The 9,613-nt window shown below is 30.5% G+C and overlaps 1 pseudogene; it reads left to right on the top strand.

The window, feature by feature from the left end:
* Positions 1-2,879: 2,879 nt before the first annotated feature.
* Positions 2,880-3,539, top strand: LOC145006992 (putative EG45-like domain containing protein 1 pseudogene; annotated as a pseudogene).
* Positions 3,540-9,613: the final 6,074 nt, after the last annotated feature.

Genomic DNA, 9,613 nt, shown 5'->3' with positions numbered 1-9,613 from the left:
TTGAATTACTAATGAAGGACCATATAATTAACACTTGGATTATTTCTTGTTTTATTGTTTTTGTATCAATAATAAGCTATGACATTTTGAAATCAACGAGAGTTAGTATTACAATGTGAATAAAAAGTTTTTGATTTAAACGTAATATTTTGTATCAATGCCGCTACTTTTATAATTATTCTGAATTTGTTTCATCTAACGCATTTTCTTTATTTTGAACGACAAATTACTCTCAATGGATTATTCTTCAAGGCTACGTCACTATTCTAGATGATATTTGAAAACTAAGCCATATAGGTTGATAAAGGGAACAATGTCTATCCTTAACACTCTTGATATTTTATATTAAGTGGTAACATTTTATTCCATGGGATTTCTAACCCGAAACATAATTTATTTTTTTTCACGGATTTGTAGAATCCATTTCATCTGAATATCATTTGTTACCTTAAGAATATTTTTAAATACTAAACATGTTACATTTTTTCCATTAACACCAATCGTGTTTTGTATGAATTGTTCTTTCCAATTTTACTTTATGCATCTTTGCTTTATTATTTATACAATATAGAAAACATACTACACGAATAAGAGGTTTCAAATATGGAAATTGCAATAGACGCGTTTGTCGCTATGTTCATGAGTGAATGACGGAGAAACAACTATGAAGTGTGCATTCAATTGGTTGTAGAATATAATTATGATATTTATGACAATGAATCAACATCACAATTCTCAAGACGACCATCCCTCACATTTCGATCGCAACTCCTTGGCCTCTATGCATAGTTCCTCTTTAAAGAAATTAATCTAACCAATACCATAACGTGTACTCGTTAATAAACATTTTAAAGTAAGCCACACTAAAGATACGAACACCTTCCTAATTCCAATACCACTAGTCCCATGATGAATGGCAAGGTAGTAATTTCGAAGTGTGAATAATCCGTTATGTACCACTTCCATTTCAATCCCTCCATGAATCTACCTCTACCAACTCCGTATTCAATAATTGTCATGCAAGAATTAAACAATGTATTTTCTTTTCTATCAGGAGAATCAAAAAATGCGAGGCCACCACTATTTCACGGAGTTTCTATCGCAACATTTTCCAACCAAATATATAGTATCACCGCCTTTTCCAACTTCTTTAGATATCAATGAGAAGGAATTAATATCAATTTTTTTGAAATACAATCTTACCACCTCTAATCCTATGCAACTATGTTTTAGTCTAGTTTATTTCAAACTTTGTTAACAAATGAAACACTCTAACAATACAAGTGATTACCAAACTATTATTGCTACTAGAATATCTAATAAGAAGGGCATGATCCATGTAAAAATGATCGGATATGTTAGCTTATTCGTCATCATTTTAAATTTCCTTTAATACATGATTCCATTTGATATTCAATAGTGAAACACTAGCCCTTTTAATTACAATGATAAACAAGAAAAGGAAATCGCTTCTCTTTCCTTGAGAGCACAACTACGAATAATTTATTTACTTGGGACAAAATTAATAAGAATTGAAAGAAACCATAAGGTCACGCTTTAATCCACTCATGCTGAGTATCACCAAACCGCATAGGCATTATAACTTTGACAAGAAAAATCCAATTTATATAGTCGTATGCTTTTGTATTTCTACTTTATGGACTATCGCATTCCTTTTCCTATGTTTACACCAATCTAGGATTCTATTAACAATAATCGGCTCACACTTTGCATTCATTTAATTATCAAACTTTTTTTTCTTCGCTCGATGCAACGACGCTCTCCAAGTTAATGTTAAACTCAACCTACTATATAATGAAGATTTGAGTTTTCTTACGTATTATTTTTTTTTTTTATAAATACTTTCCACAGAATTTGGTCGCAACTTGTCTTCAACCTGTAGTGTCGATACGTCTTAAAGAATTCGGTAGCGACTATATATATATATATATATATATATATATATATATATATATATATATATATATATATATATATATATATATATATATATATATAATTTGGTATTTGCATGAATTCCTAATTCGATCTACATGTTTCTATTGTGTTCATGAAAGACTTCTTATAGGTTTATATTTATAGTATCATATTTTGGTTATTTTAAGAGTAAATCATCTTATTAGTTTTCAGAGTTTAATCAAAATTTCTTTCAATTAGGTGGATAACTATTTTTCTAGTTTTAATTTTAAAATAGACTTTACATGTTTGGACTTAAATTTATACTCGTTTAAACATTATATACATGATATATATTAAATTTGGGGCAATTTCAATGTTGCACTTGCAATTCTAATGGTTTAAATAATCAAGATATATATACCCTCATGAAATTTTAAACTAGTAATGTATTTCTTGGTTTACATATCTTTTACATGAAAACATTTACTAATTCTTTAATATCTATAAAACAAAAACAAAACAATTTTTTTTTCAAATATTAATAACAAGAAAGATAGTCAATAACAACTATATGTTATCTACTTGATACCTTTACCTGTTTCGACAGAAAAATGGTGAAGAATTTTTATATATTAGAAGAAGAGCTTAATACTTTGTGGCTTACAAGAGAGAGAGAGAGAGAGAGAGAGAGAGAGAGAGAGACTTTAAAAAAGGTCTCATATTCAAATAATATGCAAAATGTAATTGTTTGATTAAGATGTGAAATACTAGATTGAGACGATGCCAACCACTATATTAAGTATAGTGTCCATATTGTAACAGACCATTACAATGTATAATCCTAATTAGTCACAATAAATGCAATATATAGTAACGAAAGCCATAACTATATTTACTAAGTAGTATTACCGTTTCTATTTATATGTTTATGTATAAAGTACCTAGATGGATAAATTACAATGCATTATTATAACACGCTAATACTAATATTTGATGAAATGAAGTCTATTTTCTTCATTATTGTTCTCGTTTCAAGCCTTGTTTCAATGGCTATTGCAATTCCAGGCACTGCCACCTTTTACCAACAATATACTCGTAAGTGTTTAGTCTTTAACTCGCTAAAAATGGTTAACCATTACGATTACATGATATGTACACATATAAACATATACATACTTTAATATATAAGCATACACGTTTATGGAATATGGAGTGGATCTATAAGAAGTATATATATATATATATATATATATATATATATATATATATATATATACATATATATATGAAATAAGTATTTTAGTTGCTGACATATGTAACTTCTGTAAATAACTTTTGAAATAGCATCTGCATGTTATGGGAGCACCCCAGAGGGAGTGATGATTGCCGCAGCAAGTGATCCTTTGTGGGATGGAGGTGCCATTTGCGGAAAGATGTTCACAGTTAAATGCACCGGTGCCACAAATGTAGTCCCTCACCCATGCTATGATGGTAAAACAGTCACTGTTAAAATTGTTGATCATTGTCCAGGTTGTGGCGGAACCCTAGACCTTTCTAAAGAAGCATTTGAATCCATTGCCAACCCTATCGCTGGAGTTATCAAAATTGAGTATTGGTAGTTGAATTACTAACGAAGGACCATATAATTAACACTTGGATTATTTCTTGTTTTATTGTTTTTGGATCAATAATAAGCTATGACATTTTGAAATCAACGAGAGTTAGTATTACTATGTGAATAAAAAGGTTTGGATTTAAACGTAATATTTTGTTTCAATTCCGCTACTTTTATAATTATTCTGAATTTGTTTCCTCTTACGCATTTTTCTTTATTTTGAACGAAAAACTGCACTCAATGGATTATTCTTCAAGGCTCCGTCACTATTCTAGATGAGATTTTAAAACTAGGACATATAGATTGATAAACGGAACAATGTCTATCCTTAACACTCTTTAAATTTTATATTTGGTGGTAACATTTTATTCCATGGAATCTCTAACACGAAACATAATTCATTTTTTTTCATGGATTTTTAGAATCCATTTCATCTAAATATCATTTGTTACCTTAAGAATATTTTAAAATACCAAATATGTTACATTTTTTCCATTAACACCAATCGTTTTTTTGTATGAATTTGTTCTTTCCATTTTAATTAATGCATCTTTCCTTTATTATTTATACAATATAGAAAACATACTACATGAATAAGAGGCTTCAAAGATGGAAATTGCAATAGACGCGTTTACGTAGAAACAACTATGAAGTGTTCATTCAATTGGTTTTAGAATATAATTATAATATTTATGACAATGAATCAACATCACAATTCTCAAGACGACCATCCCTCACATTTCGAACACAACTCGTTGGCCTCTATGCACAGTTCCTCTTTAAAGAAATTAATCTATCCAATACGATAACGTGTACTAGTAAATAAACATTTTAAAGTAAGCCACACTGAAGATACGACCACCCTCCTGATTCCAATACCACTAGTCCCATGATGAATGGCAAGGTAGTAATTTTGATGTGTGAATAATCCGTTATGTACCACTTCCAATTCAATCCCTCCATCAATCTACCTCTACCAACTCCGTATTTAATAATTGTCATGCAAGAATTCAACAATGTATTTTTTTCTATCAAGAGAATCAACAAATGCGAGGCCACCACAATTTCAAGGAGTTTCTATCGCAACATTTTCCAACCGAATATTTAGTATTACCACCTTTTCCAACTTCTTTAGATATCAATGAGAAGGAATTAATATCATTTTTTTTGAAATACAATCTTACCACCTCTAATCCTATGCAACTATGCTATAGTCTAGTTTATTTCAAATTTTGTTGACAAATGAAACACTCTAACAATACAAGTGATTACCAAACTATTCTTGGTACTACGATATCTAATAGGAAGGGCATGATCCATGTAAAAATTATGGGATATGTTAGCTTATTCATCATCATTTTAAATTTCCTTTAATACATGATTCCATTTGATATTCAATAGTGAAACACTAGCCCTTTCAATTACAATGATAAACAAGAAAAGGAAATCGGTTCTACTTCCTTGAGAGCGCAAATACGAATAATTTATTTATTTGGGGCAAAATTAATAAGAATTGAAATAAACCATAAGGTCACGCTTTAATCCACACGTGCTGAGTATCACCAAACCGCATAGGCATTACAACATGGATAAGAAAAATCCACTTTATATAGTCGTATGCTTGTCTATTTCTACTTTATGGACCATCACGTTCCTTTTCCTATGTTTACACCAATCTAGGATTCTATTAACAATAATCGGCTCACCCTTTGCATTCATTTAATTATCAAACTTTTTTTTCTTCTCTAGATGCAACGACCCTCTCCAAGTTAATGTTTGTGACACCCCAAAACCGAGAACGGCAGAATACGTTATGGGGTGGAGGATGTCATGTACAATATCATAACAATTGCATAATCATAAAAACAAGCGACAACAACCATTGCATTAATATAGTAATTGTAAGTACAAACGTGTTCTGTACAGTTAATAGACACCAAAAGTATAACAAAAATAGAAAATGGGTCTTGTATATGCTCCATCTTCTCGAAAGCTGCACCAGTACCTATCTATCTTTGACCTGAGGATACAAGTTATTTTGAAAATGAGTATCAACATAAACCTCGTGAGTTCATAAGATTTTAGTGTCCTTGCTTGTATAAAAGTGTTTACAATTATGTAATATAAAAGTTGAAATAAATGTTGAGAGTAGTAGAAATCCCTAAAAAATCCTATATTTTCCAGAATTGTATATTTGTAAGTTAAATCCTGAGTGTGTAAAAGTATTTTCATTGAAACTTTCAGTTATAAAAATAAGGTAATAAATTTCATACAAGTAACATAGATGAGTAAAATTATTGTTGGTTGACTGTAGTTGTATTGCAAACTTCAATATATATTTATTTACTTCGGGAAATTAGCTTAGACTTTAAGTCTTAGTGTGTTAATTTGGATATGGATGTGATTTCTCATGTAACCAAACTGAGTGATTATAGAGGGCCCGATGACCTTCCCTGTCATCCGTAGTGTAGTGATGTAGTGCCACCCCTGATCCTAGTCAGCACGGACTGTAGTTATCAGTCAGGATGTAATAGTGTCTGTCCTGTATAGATCTATACATGTAGTGTTGCTTTGCTTCCGAGAAGCCCTGTTTACATGGTATTTGCATAGTAGAGTGTCGTATAGAGAGATAGTCTGTCACGTTCTAAATTAGTGTATTCTCTTGTAATATAATATAGTGACCTTTTAGTATAGTATATATAGAGTGTTCTCTTTAACATGTATTAACTTGTATTAGCAGAAATTATAGTGGGTATCATAGTGATAGAGGTAATGAGCAGTAGTCTTAACTATACCTATTATATTTAATTAGAGTGTCAAGTTGCATGCTTTTGATTTACAAAGGTATTAAATAAGATGAAGACTTTCATATCTAACACAAATATATATATATATATATATATATATATATATATATATATATATATATATATATATATATATATATATATGATATATAACTAAGAAATCAACGACAGTCGGACGATATCAATATACACTAAGACCACAATCAAACAAGAACAGGAAATAAGGTGAGTTATCGGTCCTAAGTCCTTCAAGTATTAGTTATATAAATATATTGGTGTAGATATAGTTTAAAAGAAATCAGTTTAAACACAGTTTGAAAATAGTTTAACAACAATTTAACCTAGAAAAAGCATTTGATAGTTATTTAAAACAGTTTTATTGACAAATAGCTAAAAATATAGAAAATCCTTTTTAGTTGTGAGTTAATAATCACATATGATTTGATAATAAAACTTGATGCATTTAACTTGTATCCCCCCCCCCCCCCTAAAACATCTAAAACATTTGAAAAGGTTAATTAAGGGGTATGAACTCACATGTAACGAGTAGATCGGGTGGAAGTGTCGGATGAGCGTTTGGTGTCAAGTAAAGACTTGTACACACTCTATGACCCTAGTAACATATGAAGACATATGTTTACAAGTAATTAGTGATTATGACCCTAATTAAACACATATAGATATCCTAATGCGAAGAAAAGCTCTATGGTTGCAAGGAAGGAGGTTTAGGCCTCACTATGGAGTTTACTCCTCACATACTCACTTTGGGTGAGTTTACGGCTGAGGGAACACTTCCCCCATGAGTTTACGGCCGTAAACACATGGGAGGAGTGAATTTGTGTGTTTGCAAGTCTCTTGTGTCACTAGGAAGGGTTCCAAGGTAAATTCCAAGACTTGAGGGGTGTTTAGGGTTCAAAAGGGAGAGTTTGCGGTCCTAGGACCACTCCTTGGAAGTTTACGGTCGTGAACCCCATCGTTTACGGCCGTAAACCCTTGGATACCCCTTATACTTCGTTTTTTAGGTCCTTAGCGTACTCCTAAAAGTTTCTATGTGAAGGTCCAAGGCTAAATAAGGGGTTAAAGGCTCAATTTGCATAGTTTGAGGGAGTTTACGCCCTAAGGGTGTTCTTGGGCCATAAACCCTCTTTTAAGCCTCTAAACATAAGATTTAATGTCTAAAACACTTCTAGGGTATGTTCTATGTTAGCCTCTAAGCCTAAGGAAGAGTTTTGCGGGCATTTTGGCACACTTTTAGGGGTTTACGGCCTAAGAGTGTTCTTGGGCCGTAAAAGCCTTACTCTTCGCCTTTTTAGATGACTTTCAAGCTATAAAGACATTTAATGAGTTGTAGAGCAATCTAGGGTAAGAGTACTTACAGTTTGGAAGCGGAAACTTGCGGATTTTGGAAGAATCAGGCCTTGAAGAAAGAGAGAGAGAGAGTAGAGAGAGAGTGACTAGAGTGGTAAAAAGTCTAACTTGGTGTCTACTCAACCCTTATATAGGGTTTGAGTTTGTGGCCAGGTGGATTTCTACCCGATACAGACGTTAAACGGGGCTTATGGTCGTACCCGATTAAATGGTCGCATTTTAACTTGTTTGTAACTAAAACTTTTTAAAAGAATATTGAGGGTGTTTCCCCACATTCCTAGTTTATTCCAATCCTTATGAAGTCATAATAAAAGTTCAAATTTTAATTTGCCTGATCCCAATGTTAACTGAAAAGTTTAATAAGAACGAGTTCTATTAACGGAAAACGGGTTACGGTGACGGAATAATTTCAGGTTGTCACAATGTTAAACTAAACCTACTATATAATGAAGATTTGAGTTTTGTTACGTCTTACTCTTTTTTTTATATATACTTCCTAGAGAATTCGGTCGCAACTAGGGTTCAACCTTTGGTGTCGATACATCTTAAAGAATTCGGTAGAGACTATATATATATATATATATATATATATATATATATATATATATATATATGTATGTATATATATATATATATATGTATATATATATATATATATATATATATATATATATATATATATATATATATAATTTGGTCTTTGTCATGAATTCCTAATTTGGTCTATATGTTTCTATTGTGTTCATGAAAGACTTATTATAGTTTATATTTATAGTATCATATTTTGGTTATTTTAAGAGTAAAGTATCTTATTAGTTATCAGAGTTTAATCAAAATTTCTTTCAATTAGGTGGATAACTATTTTTCTAGTTTTAATTTTAAAATAGACATTACATGTTTGGACTTAAATTTATACTCTTTTAAACATTGTATACATCATATATATATATATATATATATATATATATATATATATATATATATATATATATATATATATATATATATATTAAATTTGGGGCAATGTCAATGTTGCACTTGCAATTCTAGTGGTTTAAATAATCAACATATATATACCCTCATTAAATTTTAAACTAGTAATGTATTTCTACGTTTACATATCTTTTACATGAAAACATTTACTAATTCTTTGATATCTATAAAACAAAAACAAAACTTTTTTTTTTTTACTATTAATAACAAGTAAGACAGTGAATAACAACTATATGTTATCTACTTGATATCTTTACCTTTTTCGGCAGTAAAATGGTGAAGAATTTTTATACATTAAAAGAAGAGCATAATACTTGGTGGATTACAAGAGAGAGAGAGAGAGAGAGAGAGAGACTTTCAAAATGGTCTCATATTCAAATAATATGCAAAATGTAATTGTTTGATTAAAATGTGAAATACTAGATTGAGACGACGCCAACCACTATATTAAGTATAGTGTCCATATTGTAACAGATCATTACAATGTATAATCCAAATTAGTCATAATAAATGCACTATATAGTAACGAAAGCCATAACTATATTTACTAAGTAGTATTACCGTTTCTGTATATATGTTTATATATATAAAGTACCCGGATGGATAAATTACAATGCATTATTATAACATGCTAATACTAATATTTGAAGAAATGAAGTCTATTTTCTTCATTATTTTTCTCGTTTCAAGCCTTGTTTCAATGGCTATTGCAATTCCAGGCACTGCCACCTTTTACCAACTATATACTCGTAAGCGTTTACTCTTTGCCTCGCTACAACTGGTTAGCTATTATGATTACATGATATGTACACATATAAACATATACATACTTTAATATATAAGCATACAGATTTATGGAATATAGAGTGGATCTATAAGAAGTATATATATTGGAAATAAGTATTTCAGT

Source organism: Lactuca saligna, chromosome 7 (assembly GCF_052625555.1).
Source record: "Lactuca saligna cultivar CGN05327 chromosome 7, ASM5262555v1, whole genome shotgun sequence".
Classification (NCBI taxonomy): Eukaryota; Viridiplantae; Streptophyta; class Magnoliopsida; order Asterales; family Asteraceae; genus Lactuca; species Lactuca saligna.
Note: the sequence above shows the minus strand (reverse complement) of the source record. Positions and strands in the feature narration are given on the sequence as shown.